The sequence below is a fragment of the Orcinus orca genome, chromosome 17 (assembly GCF_937001465.1).
Source record: "Orcinus orca chromosome 17, mOrcOrc1.1, whole genome shotgun sequence".
Lineage (NCBI taxonomy): Eukaryota > Metazoa > Chordata > Mammalia > Artiodactyla > Delphinidae > Orcinus > Orcinus orca.
Window position 1 is genome coordinate 36827534 of NC_064575.1, and position 20981 is coordinate 36848514.

Here is a 20981-nt window from a genome sequence, read left to right on the forward strand (position 1 = left end):
ATTATTGATTAGTAAGAACTTGAATTTCTCAAAGATTTGTACTGTTAACCAAAATCTGAGCAAGGAGTCTCAAAAGTAATTCTTAGCCAGAATTACATGTTAATGAACCATTTAACAGTGTGAATCAAGGAACATCAGTGTAAGGATTTCTTTTAATTTATTTTTTACCTGCTTGAAATATCAGTTAAAGTTTGCCAGCTTGGTTGCAGATGAACGGACGTTTGAAGTTCACCAAACTACTTAATGTGGGATAGGATAATAGACTTCCAGCGCCCTCAAGACTGCGACCTTGCAGCCATTTTACATAGCACATCCTCCTCCTATAGGGATGAACCTTTCCCTGGCCCGAAAAGTAGCAGCTCTGTTGAAGCTTTGCTTATTGTAACAGGCTTTTGTTTCCAGGTTACATGTCTGTGGAAGACTTAATTCTGAATAGAGATATAGATATTACTGGAAACTAATTGTTTTTTCTATTATACTCTGATTTATCAAAAAAGTAAAACATTTAAATGGTGCTACAGAAATTCAGAAGTTGTCTTGCAATCTTTAAACAATAAATGAATGAGTTGCCCTTAAAAAAAAAAAAGGATAAAGCAGTTAAGCTGTTGGTCCCACATCAGACAAATTTTCCTATACCTTCTGTCAATATTGTTAACAGAGACTGTTATTTTATTAATCCTTATGATCCCATGATTCTTTCTTTCATGTTTCAGGGCACAGCAGGTGAGAGAGTGGATTTGTTAAGCTGGGTGGGTTTATCCTTCTTTTATGCGTTCATTCAATTTTATGTTCATTTGCTTATTGTACACACATGGCAATAGAAGCTGCTAAAGCAATCATTGCTATTCTGCAAAACAACAAGGCACAGAAGCAGATGTCTTATTTCTGAGATTTCTCCCCCCAGGATTATTATGATTAAAGATCCTTTCCCCCACTCCCTGGAGAGGACAAGGGGCTGGCTGCTCGCTGGAGGTTTTTTAATGACTTGGGGAAAGGCTCAAATATCCCCCCATTATGGTAATCCACCCCAGGGGCAAACCACACAAGAATATTATGAATTTATTTTATTTTTCTATCCTTGCAAAGGTAATACTCAGCTCATTAGAATATGAAAACTATACTGTCAAATTTCAGAATTACATGGATGAAGAAAATCACCAAAGTGGCATCATATCACGTGTGTTATAGTTGTATTTACTATATTGACTATATTAACTGTGCTGTGTTAAGAATATATTGTATAACTAGATATTGAAAAGGCAAAATGCTGTAACTTATTTCAGAGAAAATAATTATGTTGGCAAACCCCAAATTGTACATTGTAGACAGGTCCTAGGAAAAGAAGATTTAATTCATAGTGGACAAGAGGTTAGCTTCTGTTTTCAGCCATGTGCTATTTCAAGAATTAAACGTCATGAATAATACAGGATATAAGAGGAATAGTCTAAAGACGGAAAAGCACATTTTGATTAGGAAAGAGAATTTATGGCTTAAGTCTTTTTTTTTTTTAAGGAAAACTGCCTTATTACTATGAGATAAGAAAATTGTTTCCTTCTTTTCTTCCTTGCTTTCTTCTTTTTCTTTTTTTTAACCTTTTTAATTTTGGATATTTGACCTCTAAGCTGAGATGACTGAAAATGCCTCCTCTGGGCATCAACCTTTTTGAAAGACTTTTTCCCCCTCCCTAAGGGCTATTTGTCTCTTGGAGGCATTGCCTACATTACTCACCAAGAGGCAAGCACTTGTCCTTGCACTAAATGCTGACATCTCCTGATAAGAGGGAGGCTGCAAAGTAGAAGAATTGAAGGTCAATATGTTGATATTGGTCTCAAGAGCATTGATGTACATTTGTGTATTGGGGAAGGGGAGAGAAGCTTGAGAGTGGGCCAGTGGGGAGGGGTAAATATTTTGTGATGCTGTCTACCTATGGGCTTATAAAGTTTACAGCTGCATTAGGAGGACAAGCATTACCATTAGCATGAAAAGTAGGGCAGACCTCAGTTGCAAAAGCTTCTAGCCATACACATAGGGCAATACGTAAACGATACACCTTATTGCATTCACCCATTCACCCTCCCCTGTTCATGCTAATTGGAAATTTCAATCCATTTCAGAGAAGTAACACAACTATCGATCATTTTCCCTGGCACGAATCTTCCTAGAGCTCACGCACTAGCCCATGTGTCTTAGATTTAATATCTGATCACTAGCTGGATTGAAGCCAAGAGGTGGTTCCCAAAGTTGCTGCACATTAGAATCACCTGGGGAACTCTGAGACCTCCCTGTGCCCAGGCTCCTCCCTAGACCTACTGAATCAAAATCTCTGGGGCTGGGACCCAGACACCAATGTTTTTCTTAAAAGCTCTTTAGGTCATTCAAATGAGCAGCAAAGCTTGAGAAGCAGCCCAATAACGGGAACAACTTATTTCACACAGATAAAGTGGGGCAATTCATATGTTAAAAGAACATGAATATATGTCCATGCCTCTCTCACGCTTTGTCACAGTTTACCCTTCCCCCTCCCCATATCCTCAAGTCCGTTCTCTAGTAAGTCTGTGTCTTTATTCCTGTTTTACCCCTAGGTTCTTCATGACATTTTTTTTCTTAAATTCTATATATATGTGTTAGCATACGGTATTTGTCTCTCTCTTTCTGACTGACTTCTACACTGTTGGTGGGGATGTAAATTGGTGCAACCACTATGGAAAACACTATGGCAGTTCCTCAAAAAGCTAAAAATAGAGCTACCATATGATCCAGCAATCTTACTCCTGGGCATATATCTGGACAAAACTATAATTCGAAAACATACATGCACCCCTATGTTCACAGCAGCACTATTTATAATAGCCAAGACATGAAAACAACCTAAATGTCCACTGACAGATGAATGGATAAAGAAGATGTGATATATATAAAATGGAATACTACTCAGCTATAAAAAAGAATGAAATAATGCCATTTGCAGCAACATGGCTGGACCTAGAGACTATTATACTAAATGGAGAAGGAGAAAGACAAATACCATATGATATCACTTATATGTGGAATCCAGAATATGATACAAATGAACTTATCCATGAAACAAACAGACTCACAGACATAGCACACAAACTTGTGGTTCCCGAGGGGAAGGGGGAGGTGGGGGAGAGATGGATTAGGAGTTTGGGATTAGCAGAGGTAACCTATTATATATATGATGGATAAACAACAAGGTCCTACTGTATAGTACAGGGAACTATAGTCAATGTCCTGTAATTAACCATAATGGAAAAGAATATGAAAAATTATATATACGTATAACTGAATCACTTTGTTGTACAGCATAAACTAACACAACATTGTATATCAACTATACTTCAGTAAAATAAATTTTTAAAAAAGAAAAAAACATGAATATATATATATATACACATATAGATATATATATATATTTCTTTTTTTCCTCTTTATTCTGTTTGTGTTTCAAATAGGCTTTTTTTTTCCTTCTGCAAAAAGCGTTATTGTTTCCATTTGGTCCAAGGCTTGGGAGAGGGCTCCAGGGCGGTTACAAAGCTGCCTAGTAGCTGCAGAGCAGGGCTTCAGGCAGAAGCTCTGATGCCAGAGGGGCTCCTCAGAGGCCGCTGGACTTCAGAGACTCCTGTTTGTGCTCGAGGGTGAGCCTTTCAAAGAGATACTCGCCCAGCACAGCCTGCGGACCAGCCAGCCTGCGGAGGTTGGTCAGGTGGTCGCCCATCTTCTTGATGAGTTTCACCTGCTCCTCCAGGAAGCGGCTCTCCAGGAAGTCACAGAGGTGGGAGTCTGCGCGGGCGGAACCCAGGGCGCGCCGATCTGATAGTGCCTGGTGCAGGCTCTTCTCCCTAAGAATGGCGGCTTCCACAGCGTCCTGGGTTTTACCCCACTCATCTTGAGAAGGCTTCCGCGCATCCTGGAAGAGGGCGCGGCCACAGCATTGGTTTTGCATTTTCAAGAGATGCTGGGCGCCCTCACACTTCTCCTCAGCCAGTTGGCGAAAAATGTGGCCCACACTGTCCAGAGTCCCATTGTTGCTGTCAAAATAGAAGCTCAGAGAGAGGTAAGTGTCCCCAGATGCATGTTGAACAGGCGGTGGACGGCGGCCTCCACCTCGATGGAATAATTCTGACGCACCTGGGAACTCGTGGTTGATCAGTGAGAAGGAGCTAAGCTCAAAAAACGGTGTTGGCCTGTCCTGGAGGCTGAGGATAGCTGAGTGGCTGATTCCAAAGGTTGCGACAGGAAGAAAGGTTGGAGGGTGGTCGGGGGCTGGAGCAAGGAGCGTCCCTGGGTCTGTTCATTCCAAACACTGTTGAAGCAAAAGACAGAACTGCAGGACTGCCGAGCGCACTGCCTCAAATAGGCTTTGATATAAATGAACAAGAAGTCCAAGCAAGGACAAAACTTACCCTTCCCCCCACCAAAATAGCTGGCGATACTAGAATCTAGACCTGGGAAGGGATTCTTCCATTACTTTCTGAACATTCCAGGCCACTAGAGCAGTGGTTCTCAAAGTATGGTCACCTTGTAACCAAGCAGTACCCTATGGGGCCTTCCTAGGACAGACGCATCCCCCATATCCTCTGCTGTAGTTCCTCTCTGAAGTACTCAGATAATAGTATCTCAGGCATATTTCTTGAGTTTTCAGATGCTAAAAACCACCGCCCAGTGGAAGAAATTAACTCCTTGATGATCATGAGCACGTAGCCCCCAGACCTTCTGGCACCTAAGGATGGATAATGTTACCTGCCCTGTGGCCTCCACATCAACCAATCAGAGGATTGTGCACGAGCTGATCACACTCCCTGGGACGTCCCTCCCTCACCTGGCCTTTAAAAATGCTTTGCTGAAATCCTTTGGAGATTTCAGGGTGTTTTGGAACTCGGGCCACCCCTCTCCTTGCTCGATCCTGCAGTAAACCTTTCTCTGCTCCAGACTCCAACCTTTAGGTTTGTTTGGCCTCTCTGTGCTTCAGACACACGAACCTGCATTCGGTAACAACCTGACCAGTTTTACCAGCGTCCCCTGATAATGTGTCAGATATTCAAGTTTTAGGGCCCTGTCCCAGCCCTATGGAATCAGCAACTCTGGTGGGGCTCAGTGATCTCTGTTATAACAGGCCCTCCAGATGATTTTTATTCACCTTAAAGTTTGAAAATATCTGCATTGTCAGCTGGCCAAAGCGTCCACCAGCAGGTGAAGGGGAGTGGTGCCTGGAAAAGATAGGGACCAGCCAAGGCAAGTACAGCAGCATTTGCCGTGGTAGTAATGGAGAATGCCTTTTCTCCACTGGTTGGCACACACTAGGATCTGGGAACAGTGGCAGGGTTATTTAGGATGCTTTACATTTCAATGTAGAGGGACCGCTGTCCTGGTTTGCCAGGGACTTCCCCTGTGTGAGCACTTTAAATCTCATCCTGGCAAACCCCTTAGCCCTGGGTTTGAAAAACGTAGGGAATAACATGAAATTTAGGGGAAACATGATCTAGGTTTTGGGCAAGTCACAAGTGCTAATTAAAGCTAAGCAAGTATGGACAACACTAGCGTTCTTTAGCCTTTTGCGGGGAGGTAAATCTGATTGGGTGAAAGGACTTACTGTTAAGAGATCTTTGTAGAAACATCCCCTTCTGCTTAGTCCGCTGGTTCTCAGTTCTGGCTAGACATTGGCATCGTCTGAGGAGATTTAAAATGATTTTATTGGTCTACGATGACCAACCGTCAGTGTGAGGGTTTTTAAAAAGTGCTTCAGATGATTCTAATGCACAACCAAATTTAGGTGCCACTGCTTAAGCTTTTGAACCACTGCTGCATATTTTCACCTCATCTTCCTATGAGAATATCCAAGTGTAGTTGAGGTTTGTTTTTTTTTCTTTTTCTTTTTTTAACTGTCTTACTATAAGATTTACTGTCTTAAATAAGGTTGAATGTACAGAAAATCTTGCTAGTCCATCTGGTATAGCTGGATACTTAGAATAATATCGTTAAGATATATACCATTTAAGTATTGTGACTGGCCTTTTTGAAATTAACATATGCATTGAATTAGTATGTTCTCTTTTGAAGTTGTTATGTTGGGGAGCTATACCTCTAATCTGCTGCCATTGCTAAATATCTGGACACCTCTTATTAGGAATTGCTTTTAGAAATCTTTAGGAATTAAAACCAAGATTGCTGTATTATTTGTACTGGAACCACAAAAACCTCACAGAGTTCCCCCGCTGTACCTTCTACCCCCATCTCTAACCCTTGGCAACTTCTAATCTGTTCTCCATCTCCACAGTTTTGTTATTTTAAGAATAATATGTAAACATAATCATGAATTACTTAATCTTCGGAGATTGGCTTTTCAAAATTTTTCCCTCGGCATCATTCCCTTGAAGTTCATTTCAATTTTTGCATATATTAATAATTTGTTCCTTTTTGTTGCTCGGTAGTATTCTATCATAAGATTTTATCACAATTTGTTTCAACATTCATCCACTGAAAGACATTTGGGTAGTTGCCAGTTTTTGGCTATTATAAATAAAACTGCTATGAACATTTATGTGTAAGTTTCTGTGGGAACTTAATTAAGTTTTTGTTTCTTTTGGATAAATGCTCAAGAGTACAATTACTGCGTTGTAGGGTGAATCTACTTTTAGGATTAAAAGAGACTGTCAAGCTGTTGATCAGAGTGGCTAAACCATTTTATTTTCCCACCAGTGATGTGATATAATTTTTCTATGTACTCGCCAGCATTTGATGTTGTCACTATACTTTAATTTTAGTTACTCTCTGATATCTCATTATGGTCTTAATTGGCATTTCCCTAATGGCTAATGATGCTGAGCATCTTTTCATGTGCTCCTTTGCCGTGTGTATATTCTCTTCCATGAAATGTCTGTTCCTGTCTTCTGCCTATTTTCTAGTTGGATTTTTTTAAGTTGTTTGGAGAGTTCTTTGTATATTATAGATACAAGTCATTTGTCTCATATGGGATTTTCAAATATGTTTTCCTACTGTGTAATTTGAGTTTTCATCCACTTAAAAGGATCTTCTATGAAGCATTTTTAACTCATTTTGATGAGATCCAATTTATCAGTTTTTGCCTTTATTGATCATACTTTTGGTGTCAAGTCTAAGAATTATTCCCCTAGTTCTAGATGCCAAACATTTTCTCCTATTTTTTTTCTAAAAATGCCCTGCTTTTACATTTAAGATTATGATCCACTTTGATTTAATTTTTGTGTAAGGTGTGGAGGTTAAGGTTCATTTTTTGTTTGTTTGTTTTTGTCGAGGGATGTCCAACTGTTTCAGTACCATTTTTTGAAAAGTCTATTCTTCCTTGATAGCTTTTGCACTGCTGTCAAAAACAAGTTATATGTATTTATGTCAGTCTATTTCTGGGTTCTCTATTCCATTCCATTGATCTATGTATCTACCCTCCATCATTACTGCAAAATCTTGAAATTGGGTAGATTAATTCCTCCCATTTTCATCTTCCTTTACAAGTTGTTTTAGCTATTCTTCAGCCTCTTCTTACCATATAAATCTTAGAATAAGCTTGTCTAGATCCACAAAAACCTTGAGGGCATTTTAAGAGTAATTGTGTTAAGCCTCTTAACTTGGGGAGAATTGACATCTTTATCATGTTGTGTTTTCTAATCCATGAACAAGGTATGTCTCCCTATTTGTTTGGGACTTAAAAATTTTTCTTCATCAGCATTTTGTAATTTTCAGTCTAGAGGTCCTATAAATGTCTTATTGGGCTTAATATTTAAGTATTTATTTAGGTCAGTTGTAAATGGCATCACATATTTTTATTTAAGCTTCTACACATTTGTTATTAATATATAATTTGATAAAATTGTGGTGATCTTGTACTCTAAATCATTTACAAACTAATATTATTTCTCAAGCTTTTTGTGGATTCCTTGGTATTTTCTCCATTTAGATTATCATCTCATCTTCAGATACAGACAGTTTTACTTTTCCTTATTCAGTATAATAGGGTATATTACTGTTCAACATTCAGTAGGATATGTTCCTTCCTATGCAACGTAGTAGGAATAGTCCTTTTGTCTTTTAAATAAACTTTTTAAAACTTTAACTTTTAAATTTATGTATTTATTTATTTTTGCTTTATTTTCTTACTAGAACCTCCAGTGATATATTTAATAAAAGTGGTGAGAGCAGATATCGGTGCCTTGTTTCTGATCTTACAGAGAAAGCATCCAGTCTTTCACAGTTAAATATCATGTCGGTATAGGTTGTTTGTAGATCATCTTTATGAGTTTCAGTATGCTCCTTTTCTATTCCTAGTTTGCTTGGAGTTTTTTTTCTTCTTTTTTTAAAATCATGAATGGGATTGGATTTTGTCAGATGCTTTCTCTGCATTAATGGATAGGATCACATGACTTTTCCCCCTTAATCTATTGGATATGGTGGATTACACTGTTTAATTTTCCAATATTTAACCAACTTTGCATAACTGGAATAAATCCCACTTGGTCATGGTATATTATTCTTTTCATATATTTCTGGATTTAATTTGCTAATATTTGGCTGAGGGTTTTTCAGCCAATTTCATAAAAAATATTGGTCTGTAGGTTTCTTCTTTCTATACTATCCCTGTCTGGTTTTGGTATCAAGGTAATACTGGCTTCATAAAATTAATTAGAAACTGTTCCCTCTACTTGTATTTCTTATCAAATCATGTAAAATTGGTGTTAATTCTTTAAGTCTTGGGTAAAAGTGAAACATCTAAGCCTAATCTAATCTAATGTTTTCTTATCGCCCAGTATATGGTATATGAGTGAATGTTCCATGGACACTTGAATATGTATTCTGCTCTTACTGAGTGTGTTCTTTAAATGTCAGTTATATTCCTGTTGATTGATGATGTTTTCAGTTCTTCCATATCCTTGCTGATTTTTCTGTCTGGTAGTTGTATAAATTGCTGTATTGAAGTCTCAAATAATAATTGTGGATTTAAAACTTTCTCCTTTTACCTTTTTCAGTGTTTGCTTCATGCATTTTGAAGTTCTGTTGTTTGGTGCACACACATTTAGTATCACTAGGTCATCTAGGTGGATTATTCCTGTTATCTTTATGTAATGACCCTCTTTGCCCCTAGTAATTTCCTTTGCTCTGAAGTCTACTTTATCTGATATTAATATAGCCATTCCTGCTTTTTCTGATTAATGTTCACATGATATATCATTTTCATCCTTTTACTTTGAACTACCTATATCATGATGTTTAAAGTAAGCTTCTTATAGACAGTATATAGTTGGATCATGCTTGCGATTTTTTAATCTACTCTTCCAATCTCTGTCTTTGACTTGGTTATTTAGATCATTTACCATTAATGTAATTATTGCCATGTCAAAGATTTGGTCTACCATGTTATTTTTTGTTTTGTCTTTTACCTTAGTTTCTCAATCCTGTGTTTCCCTTATTTTTCCTTCTTGTGGGTTACTTAAACATTTTTTAATAAGTCCATTTTAATTTAATTCATTTATAATCATTTGTGTATACTGTTTGTATAGTTTTCTTAGTGGTTGCTTTTGGCATTACAGTATACATATGTAACTTATCATAGCCTACTGGAATCAGTGTTTCATTACTTCAAGTGAAGTTTCAAAATTTTACTTCCATTTAGGTCTCTTAATATTCCCCAGTTTTAAAGTATGATTTTCTGTAGTATTTCCTTTCTCTACATTGAGAACCCCATCAGATGGTGTCATCACTTTTGCTTTGACCATCATATAGAATTTAAGAAACTCATGAGGCTAATGATAGTCTCTTATATTTACCCCATTTGTTTTCACCCATTCCATTGTTCCCCTTTTCTTTCTGAAGTTCCCAGTCTTCTGTTATTGTTTATGTTTTCATAACAGTAGGTGATATCTTGGATTTCCAGTGCAACTGGATATGAGTTTCAGGAAACACTGAGCCTGGCTCACTTAATGCTACTGAGTTGGAGGGTTTGTATATGTTGGGCCTGTTGGCACAGCAGATGCTAGCAGATTAGACTAATGTTGATGGGACTAGTGCCACAGGAGGATGGGTTCCCATTCAGGCTATGCTGCTGCTACAGTAGATCAAGTCCCCCTCTACCCCAAGTGTGGGCCAGTGACCTGCTGCTGTCACTGCTTTGTATTAGGCTCCTTTTGCCTCAGGTGTGTGGTGGGATCCCTTGGAAGCTGCTGGTGCTGCTGCTGTCAATCACAAGGTTAAATTCATTTCAGAAATACTTAAGTATAAATATATAGCCTGGCTCTTGTAGGACCTCTGTATTTTTTTTATTGCTTTCATACAAATTATCCCAAATTTAGTGACTCAAAACAACGTAAATTTATTACCTTACAAGTCTGACATTGGTCTCAATTAAGTAAAAGTGTTGGCAGGATCGACAGATGAATGGATAAAGATGTGGCACATATACACAATCGAATATTACTCAGCCATAAAAAGAAATGAAATTGAGTTATTTGTAGTGAGGTGGATTGACCTAGAGACTGTCATACAGAGTGAAGTAAGTCAGAAAGAGAAAAACAAATACCATATGCTAATACATATATATGGAATTTAAAAAAAAAGAAAAAATGGTTATGAAGAACCTAGGGGCAGGGCAGGAATAAAGACGCAGCCATAGAGAGTGGACTTGAGGACACAGGGACGGGGAAGGGTAATCTGGGATGAAGTGAGAGAGTGGCATGGACATATATACACTACCAAATATAAAATAGCTAGCTAGTGGGAAGCAGCCACAAAGCACAGGGAGATCATCTCTGTGCTTTGTGTCCACCTAGATGTGTGGGATAGGGAAGGGAGGGTGGTAGGGAGATGCAAGAGGGAGGAGATATGGAGATATATGTATATGTATAGCTGATTCACTTTGTTATGAAGCAGAAACTAACATGCCATTGTAAAGCAATTATACTCCAATAAAGATGGTTAAAAAAGAAAAAAAAGTGTTGGCAGAGCTACATTCTTTTCTGGAGGCTCTTAGGGGTGTTTCTGTTCCCTGGACTTTATCCGCTTCCAGTGGTCACTTTTAATCCTTGACTCAGAGTCCCCTTTCTCCACCTACAAACTCCAAAATGTTGCATCTCTCTGATTCTGCTTCTATTAGGACATCTCTCTCTTTCTCTTTCTACAGTTGGGAATGGTTTTCTGCTTTTAAGGACTCATGCAATTAGATTTGTTCCATGAGGTAATCCAGGATAATCTTTCTATCTCAAGGCCTATAACTTCAGTCATATCTGCAAAGTCCTCTTTACCATGTAAGGTAACATATTATTGGGTTCTAGGGATTAGGGTGAGGGCATTTTTAGGAGCCATTATGCTGCCTACCACACCCTTAACAAGTGACCTTGAGAAAATTACTGAGACTTTAAAGCCTTACTTTCCTCAAACATAAAATGGAAAGAAAGATAACTAGTTAATATCATGAAAGTGAAACAGTATATATGAAATCAACTAATTCAAAAAATAAGATTTCTTCTTTTTCTTTATGATTGGCATGATTCTCAGAGTTCAGTTACTTGAAGAGTTCCTTTTTCTTAAACAGAACTAAGGAATTTCAGGGTTCAGGTGCTGTAAGATTGTCTGAATTATCTGAGTAACAATTAGCTAAGCACAGGTGTAAAGCATTTGATTTACTCCCTGGTGTCCTTTATCTTCTCATCCCACTAAATCCATATCCCTTGTCTAGCTCCAGCCAGTAGAGTCAGAGCTTGTTTTACTGTTTAACTGAAGTTCAATTTAAGTTTGCTCTACATCTCCAGATTCTCAGCCCTGGTTGCATATTATAATCACCTGGGGAGATTTCAAGACCTACTTGATGCCAGAGTTTTACCTATCATGGATATTTGAAGAGGGACCTGGAATGAAATGCTCTAGCTTATGGTTTGGGGAGCCAAATCATAGTCTACACTGAGCCAAATCATTTGCGAGATCACCTCTAAAAAGCAATTTATCTGTGGTGACTGATGCTCTTCCTTTGTCAGTATGCTTGTCCCTCTTTGGGGGAAAAGAAGAAGGGGAAAAAAAACCCCAGCGGTTGGGCTCCCTGAATTATAACCTGATGCTGTGGAATTAGTGTTGGCTCAGAGCGCACATCTTCGGATACCCATTCTCTCGCCTGCTTCCTTGCATGAGCTTATATCCTTGGGCAGTTTTTCATCCACCACCCTCTTTTGCTTCTAATCTTAGCAAGTAAAGTCTCTCCTTAATGAAACAGCATTTCATGAGACTTACTGGGAGCATAGGTCTGTTCCAGACCTATCCTATGTTAGCTAAAGCAGATATAAGTGATGTATTTTTGGCATTCATCCTTGTGGGTTGGAGAGAGAAGACAGAATTTTATCCTTTAGGTGTCATATGACTGGGCAAATGGGCTCATTCCCTCTACTGCCTACCATGTAAAATACTGAGGGTGTTACCTCTAGAAGGTATCTTCTAGGTATCAAAATAGCTCAGATAAGTCATATTTCTCAGTAACAGGTGACAAAACTATGGCTTAGGTGGTGAATTTTCCATGTCAATTTGTCTGGGCCACCATGCCCAGTTATTTGGTCAAATATTATTCTGGATATTTCTGTGATGGTGTTTTTGTGTTTTTTAAAATTTTTATGTTTTATTTATTTATAATTTTTGGCTGCATGTGGTCTTCATTCCTGCACGTGGGCTTTCTCTATTTGCAGCAAGCGAGGGCTACTCTTTGTTGTGGTGTGCGGGCTTCTCATTGCGGTGGCTTCTCTTGTTGCAGAGCATGGGCGCTAGGTGCACGGGCTCAGTAGCTGTGGTGCACGGGGTTAGTTGCTCCACCGCATGTGAGATCTTCCCAGACCAGGGCTCAAACCCGTGTCCCCTGCATTGGCAGGCGGATTCTTAACCACTGTGCCACCAGGGTAGTCCCTGTGATGGTGTTTTTGGATGAAATTCATAATTAAATTTGTGGTGGACTTTGAGTAAAGCAGATTATCCTCCATAATATGCATGGGCCTCAACCAATCAGTTGAAGCTCTTAATAAAGACTGACCTCCCTGTTGCAAAAAGGAATTCTGCCAGAAGACTTACAGAAATTGAACTGCGACTCTTCCGAGAGTCTCTAGACAGCCTAACCTGCAGATTTTGAATTTACCAAGCCTCTATTATTGTGTGAACCAGTTGTTTAAAATCTCTCTCTCTTTCTCTATCTTTATATAGATATGGATATCTAGATCTATATCTGTCAGTATATATGGGCACATTGTATACACATGCTGTTGGTTCTGTTTTTCTGGAGAACCTTGACTAATACAGTGGCCCATATAAATAAAAGGATGAACCCAAGTTCACCCAGGTAGAAAGTAGTACGATGAGAACTGGAACTTAAGGCCTCATGACTCATTCAGCTGTGAACACTGACCCAGAACTGGCGTTCGCACACTCTGGCCCACTGATCAGATCTCGCTTGACTCCTGGTTTTGTACATAACGTTTGGCTTGAACACAGCCGCATCCATTCATTAACGTATTGTGCATGGCTGTTTCTGTGCTACGGCAGCAGATGGGCAGTTGCAATGGAGACGTATGGTACAGAAAATCCAAAATATTTACTATCTGACCCTTTACAAAAAAGATCTGCTGACCCCTGCTCTAGGATGCCATCTGATTTCTGATAGCACGGAGGAGAATAATTCATGCACATTGGGATAGACTGTTAATCTCATGTCCTCCTTAGGTCAAAGATCTCTTAAATGCTCACCCTTGCAATAGCCAGCTTGGGGAGCATTGTCTGAGGATGCAGAAATTTTTCTTGCAAGGTCTTTCCAATCCACACTGCTCCCTGACTATGGTTCTTAAAACCTATTTTTTCTTTAAATTTTTATTGGAGCATAGTTGATTTACAGTGTTGTGTTAGTTTCAGGTGTACAGCAAAGTGAATCAGTTATACATGTACATATATCCACTTTTTTTTTTTTTTCTTTTTTCAGTACACGGGCGTCTCACTGTTGTGGCCTTTCCCGTTGTGGAGCACAGGCTCCAGACGCGCAGGCTCAGCAGCCATGGCTCATGGGCCCAGCCGCTCCGCAGCATGTGGGATCTTCACGGACCGGGGCACGAACCCGTGTCCCCTGCATCAGCAGGCGGACTCTCAACCACTGTGCCACCAGGGAAGCCCCACTTTTATTTTTTTTTTTTTGGAGTCTTTTCCAAATAGCCCATTACAGAGTACTGAATGGAGTTCCCTGGGCTAATAAGAAGAGCAGGTTCTTACTAGTTATCTATTTCATGTATAGTAGTGTGTATATTTCAGTCCCAATCTCCCAATTTAGCCTCCCTGCCACAATCCCCTGGTAACCCTGTTTGTTTTCTACATCCGTGCCTCTACTTCTAAAACCTGTCTATTTTAAGCAACTACCACTCATTGCTTACTGTCTCTGGCTTCATGTACTTGATAATAAATCTACTTCTTGTTCTATCCTGGATGACATGTTCCAAGGACTGAGATAATATCTTATTCTACATAATTTGTCCTTGATATTGTCTATCTTGGGGTCTTCATCTATGTCCCAAAGAAGACAGTCACTCTGTCTTCTAGTACTACTACTAATACCACATTTTATGGCATGAATTTGACCCAATGCACTGAACTATCCCTTTAGAAGCTGTACGCAACCTGTCACTGGGTTTTAGCACAGGGGTAGAACTCAGATTAGTGATCATATGTAAACAAATCTACTTGACCAGAAACTTTTTGTCTCACCATTTATTACACAAGTAACTTCTGTCTTTGCATCTATGATGTAAATATTTTTAATTTCCTAAATTATCTGAAAAATTATTTAGAGCTTCCATTTCAGTAGGCATTGGAATTGCTGTGTTATGACTATTTCATTATTTTATTTCCAAGTGTTAAATTAGGCTTCAAGCTTTGGCCAAGAGTAGACAGGAAAGGGTTTCAAAGAAATGAAGAGTGGGAAAAACTTCTGATGCAAGGGAGACTTAATAAAGATTTGATTTTGAATCAATAATTTATAATAAAGGTTTGAGTTTGAATCAATAATTTATGTCATTGCAAAATAGCTCCCTGCTAAAATTCCATTCTTTGGTAATCATTAAGTACAGAAATTAACAATCAAAATATGCAGTGATCTTCTTCATTTTCTAAAAACAAACCTATATCTAGATGAGAGGAGAATTCATCTCATAACTCAGGCTCTGGACTTACGACTCCAAGTCCTGTCTTCTTTCAACCGTACCTGCTAAGTTTCTGTCTGACTTCTTGAGCATGAGGTAATGGCGTCAGCTTTCATCCCCTTCCTCAGTATATAGCTTGGTGAGTATGAGTAAGGGATCTAAAACTTGAGAACCTGGGTTCAAATCTTGACTCTAAAAATTTACTTGTTGAGTACTCTTGAGCATGTTATCTGTTTTTGCCTCAGTTTTCTCATCTATAAAATAGAGATACCATTACTTCTCTCAGGGAGTTGCTATGAGGGTGAAAGAGAAAATTCATACAATGCAAGAATTTATCAGTTCTTGGAACACAATAAGTACCGAAAAATAATGTTAGCCATTATCAAGGCCCCCTCATTTTATGGATAATATAGATTAGTTTATATAGGTCTAATATTTACATATGCATAAACATTTTGTACCTATGTGTGTGTATACGTTCTTCTTAGAAATTGAGCAGTCAACATTCACATCTAAAAATCTGTGCTCTGTGAAATGTAGATATCCTGTGTACAGACACAGTGCTATAGTTATCTATTGCTACATAATAAAGAAGTCCAAACTTAGTGGTGAAATAAACAAAAATTTTAATATGTGCCCAGATTCTGTGGGTCAGCAATTCAAACAGTACACAGAGGAGATGGCTTGTCTCTACTCCATGACTGATATCTGAAACCTCAGCTCATGAGGATTCAGATGGCTGGGGCTGGAATCATCTAGATAATTTTAATTCACATGTCTGGCCCTTGAAGACTGGGCCCAACAAGGACTGTTGACTGGAGTGCCTATAGATGGCTGCCCAGGTGGCTTGGACTTCTCATAACGTGGTAGTTAGGATTCAAGATAGAGTATTCCAAGAGAATGAGTGTCCAGGGTTGAAGCATTCCACGAGAATCATGCAAAAGCTGCATGACCTTTTATGACCTAGTCTTAGATGTTACATAGCATCACTTTCATTATATACTATTGCAGGCGTTGGAGACCTTTTTCCATAAAGTGTCAGACAGTCAATATTTTAGGCTTTACAAGCCATACAGTCTCTTTTGCAACTACTTAGCTCTGCTGCTGTGATGTGAAAACAGACACAAACAATACATATACTAAGGAACATGGCTGTGTTCCAATAAAGCTTCATTTATAAAAGCTGGTAGAGGCCTAGACTTGGCCCACCAGCCATAATTTACTGACCCCTGCTCTATTGTTTGAAGCCATGGAAAGCCTGCCTAAATTCAAGGGAAAATGCCCACATCTGGATGCGAAGAATGGCAATGAATCTGAGACCCTGTATTAAAACCACGACATATGGGATATTTATAAGAGGATCTGTCTGCATACCTTGTTTCTCCCATGTATGCTGGATATGAGGTATTGGGACATCTTACATCTCCGTAAGCCTGGGTCAGGGTCAAAGTTGGAACTCAGTGACCTTGATTTCTGGAATAATCAGTAACTCTAATTATGATTTGCTTACACTCCTTACCCCAATAAATATACCACAAAAGATAGATTTCAAGTAAACAATTGCTTTATGGCAGAGTTTTATTAAGTCTCCATTGACTGAATTATTCCATTTTGGTTGGAAAGCATGAGCTTTTTTCTTTCCTAAAGAGATCTGCAACTTTTCAGATGTGGCATTTCATTCTACTGAGAGGATGATGTAAGTTTTTATAAACGGAAAAAGCAGGGCAGGCTGAGTTCACTCAGATCGTACTAATGCTTACAGGAATAACCGAAACTGGAACACAGGCTTCCAGGTTTTCCTGTCCTGTGCTCTTTCCGGTAGGTGCTATTGTCTGCTGGGTCTGGCAGTAATAATTTCTGACCTTTACCTCTCTACGCTCTTGTGAAGTGGTTTGGGGCTTTCTTAGCTTTTTTATGAGTTTGTACTAAATTGTGTCCATAAAGTAGGCTGAATTCCTCAGGGAAGGACGATAGCTGTTACTGTGTTATTACTGCAAATGTTGTGTTGGTTACCTTTTTTTCTTTTCTTTTGTCCAGTTGTATCCTGAACTTAAAAGTTATATTATCCGAAATGAAAGATGTGCATCTGGTAGAAAAGACTAATTTAAGGGATGAAAATTCCTGATGATTGCTTCAGTCAACCCTTAATACACACTGAGCTTCATTAGTAAATAGACAACTCTCAGACCATTCCCTTGGAAGAGGTCGCATAATCAGCCTTTGTGTTGATTTCGCATTCTGTTCGGTAGAGACAGAACAAATTAGAATAATTAGCTGGTACAGGAAAGCACAAAGAACTTTCTTCTGTGTTTGTGATGCATCCCGTAATAAGGGTTGAAAATGAGACTGGAGGTAAGAACGTGAAACTCAGAAGGGCAAAGGAGAGAGGATATTGTTTCTTTGAAAATATTCTTTCAGTGTTGGCCCAGAAGAAATATGAAGCTGAGGAAATGTTTTTTTTTAATGATGATTTTTGTGTTGATGATGTGAGTGTGGAATTAGTAAGAATCAGGAAGCAAGCATCCTTTTCCACCAAGGACTTGGGAGCAAATGAAACCATAAATACTCCCCGCTCTTGGAAACCCTTTTGGAGCAGTAATCAGAGAAGGGTAAAGGCAAAGCCTCAGGGCAGAGGTGTTCAGAGCAAAGGGATAGGAGGAAAACAAAAGGAGAGTGGATATGTTTAGAGCTGTCATTTTGAAATTTACCTGCTTCTGATTCAGTGCTGCTTTGCTGCTGTTGGTCCAGTGGAAATCCTCAAAGCAGGAGCAGCCGTATTTTAAAATAATAAGGTTAGAGCAAGTGACTTTAATCCAGGTCTCTTTAGCTCAAAAGCACAGAGGAGAGTGTGAGGAAAGAGTGAGGCCACAAGGAATTGTTCACTGGGTACCTTTTCCCCAAACCTCACTAACTGTGAGAAACTGACCACTGGATTATGTGCCTTGAAGGAAAACAAAAATGTTGAAAGCAAAGAGTGTGGAGCTTGTTTAGAAAGCAAGCTCTATCCTTTGGTCACCTGCTGATGATAATAGCATTGGCTGAGACCTGACCATTTACAATGAAGGCACTTCTGTAGGTAATAAGTTCCAGGAGGGCCCGAACTGAGTATGTCTGTTTCAGCATTTAGCATGGTTTAGCATCTGAGAGGCCAGTACATTATTGGCATATAGTAGACTTAAAAATGAATATTTGTGGATTGTCTGAATGAGTGGATGTGTGTGATTCATATCCTATTTGCAGGTCCTATGCCCTACAGTGGATTTTCAGTGTCAGGTTGTGAAAGTATTTATGATGGGGATTGGCATTGTTCCCTATCTAATGGATAAAGATTACACGTGAAAGGCCTTTACATTGACATCCCAAAAGCCTCATAGGAATTACTTAACAAAAAAATAAAATTGGATTCTGTATAATTTCTGATTTGTAAGCTGGCCAGAACACTGGTATTTCAGCCAGTCCTCTGGTAGTTCCGATGACGTCCCCATGATCACCCAGGCATAATCAGAATGGCTTTAGGATTTGGGAGCCAAAATGTTCCTCAGTATTTACGGCATTGCTAGTCCATTTAAGAAAATGGACTATTGAAAAAATAGCTTCAGACACAATATGGCATTTTATGATTTAGCATGAAATCTGAGAAATATAGAGGTTATCGGAAGCCTGCAATGGTAACGTTCCCTCTGCTATTGAAGTTATTGTCTTTAAACAAAGATTCTACATCACTAATGCTATATATATATATTTTTTTATGATATTCAGGTTAATTTCCTATTCCCTCTAAGGAAGTAACTGGTTGGTTGGTATGAGAGATGGTGTGGCTTCCAAAGGTGAAAAGTAATATTTTGTTGTAATTTCCAGCTACCTAAGGATGGGAGAGGCCCAGGACACTGCAGTCAGTATATTATGTGGAGCAGGTTATATTGTGGTTTATTTATGAACTTTTACATGTTTATTTTCTATGCAAGTTTGTGTGCTCCTTTTTGAGTTTTGTAGATAAGTGTTTTGTAACTTTGGAATACTTGGAGTTTTTTTTATATATATATATATATATATAACATATATATATATATATATATATTTTTTTTTAATGTAGTAGTTAAAGCCGTGGAGAGTGTACTAGTCTACCTAGGTTCAAATTCTGGCTTTACCCTATGACTTCCCTGTGGCTTCCTCTGCTCACCTATTAAAAAGGAGGATAATAAGACTGCTGTGGTGAGTTATATACTAAGTGCTATTTAAGCATTTGCTATAATGATCATGTATACTCGAAGGCAAGGAACTTGCCCCTTGATCGTCTCTGTATTCCTAGTGCTTAAGAATTCCTAGTGCTTTCCTAGTGTATTGTCTTAGGATAGAGATAGCTCAGTATAGTTCTTCTCACTATAAAGTACTGTTACGTTGAAAGTCTTTGCTTGTGTACTAAAAATCTATGACATATCTGCTGAGGACAAGGAAAGGAATAGTTTTAAAACTGCAATGGATAACAAAAGATTGTATGATGTAATGCCTTTATTATGTAATTATAAAACTAACAAATGATCATGGTAGAAAATTTGAAAAACTCCTAGACAAAAGAGAGATCAACAACATTTGGAGTAACTTTCAGAGTGTAGAGCTGTCCATGAATATTAGTGCTTTCATATTTTCCAGGACTTTCAGTAGACTCTGCTTCTTAAGAGTCTATTCATGATATTTTACTTTAATGATGTTTTCATCATGGGGACACACACACACACAGAAATCTGTTAAAAAAAAAAAGAAAGACATGTAAATCACTGATGTTTCAGATGGCCACATGAAATAAAGTGAGAAAGGTCAACAAGCTGAAAGAATGTGGAGTAGCATGTCCTTAATTGCTTACATAATTCTGATAATTACCTCTTTGTGGATAAAGTAATTAATGGGGAATCTAATTCAAGAAAAATGTATGAACTGCAAGCCTTCTCGAAGCCAAGTATTTCTTTCCACAAAAGGTTACTTTCCTTGCCGTGCTTCCTTATTACCTGACAGGGAAAGAGTATTGTATGGCAAAGGATCTTCCTGAAGGAGGGTGCTTCCCACACTGATTGTCATAAGTGACTTCGGGATTACTGTTGCTGTATTACCAAAATCTTAAACTAGGATATTTTTGACAAATGCGGTCCTTAGTTAATTTTTAGAGCTACAAACTGTCAGATGGCTTTGAAATAACAATTGTCTGGCTATTCTTCAGGGTGATCACAATATGGGAATGACCTTGAGGTATCACTAAAAAGCAGGAAGGTGTGAGTCTTCCTTTGGTTCCAGAGTGAAATGCGAGTTGGAGTTGGAGTTGGAAAAGAGGCCCACAACCAAGTGATAGAGAAGGAAATGTGAGGTCATCAGTGAAAAACCAGGTTTAAGTTAAGGTGAAGAGGCATGAGGAAATGGTCAACTGTTCCAGTATTACAAAGATCATCAAGAAGCATATCCATGAATGTGGTTTGTATTGCAATCTGCTGAAAAAGAGACAAATATCCTGGCCTGGCGTTCATGGAGATTGTATTTTATTGATTCTGATAATAGATTATTGTTGAAAAGGGCCTCCTATAAATTATAACCATGCAAAGGCAGCAAGATAATTTTTTTTCTTTATGTATGTGTTTCTCATTCCTACTCATTTCTATCTTAGAGGAAGAGAAAATCACAACAAGCAAAGAAGTCAATTCTCAGCTATTCATTTTCAAAATAATTTTTTTTCCAAATTCCACTGGAGGCAATAAATAGGGTAACTGTTAAGATTTGTAAGGCTCAAAAAGCTAGATTTTTACAAAG

At 38.5% G+C, this 20981-nt stretch overlaps 1 protein-coding gene and 1 pseudogene across 1 annotated transcript in view; both read right to left on the reverse strand.

The window, feature by feature from the left end:
- Positions 1-1451: 1451 nt before the first annotated feature.
- On the reverse strand, positions 1452-15281 carry LOC125961679 (ferritin light chain-like; annotated as a pseudogene).
- A 4398-nt stretch (positions 15282-19679) lies between these two features.
- LOC125961680 (metabotropic glutamate receptor 7-like) overlaps positions 19680-20981 on the reverse strand; it is a 50215-nt gene continuing 48913 nt past the window's right edge. The window contains exon 8 of the mRNA XM_049700484.1: positions 19680-19930. The gene's annotated coding sequence lies outside the window, so the exon portion shown is untranslated. The remainder of the gene's footprint in view (positions 19931-20981) is intronic.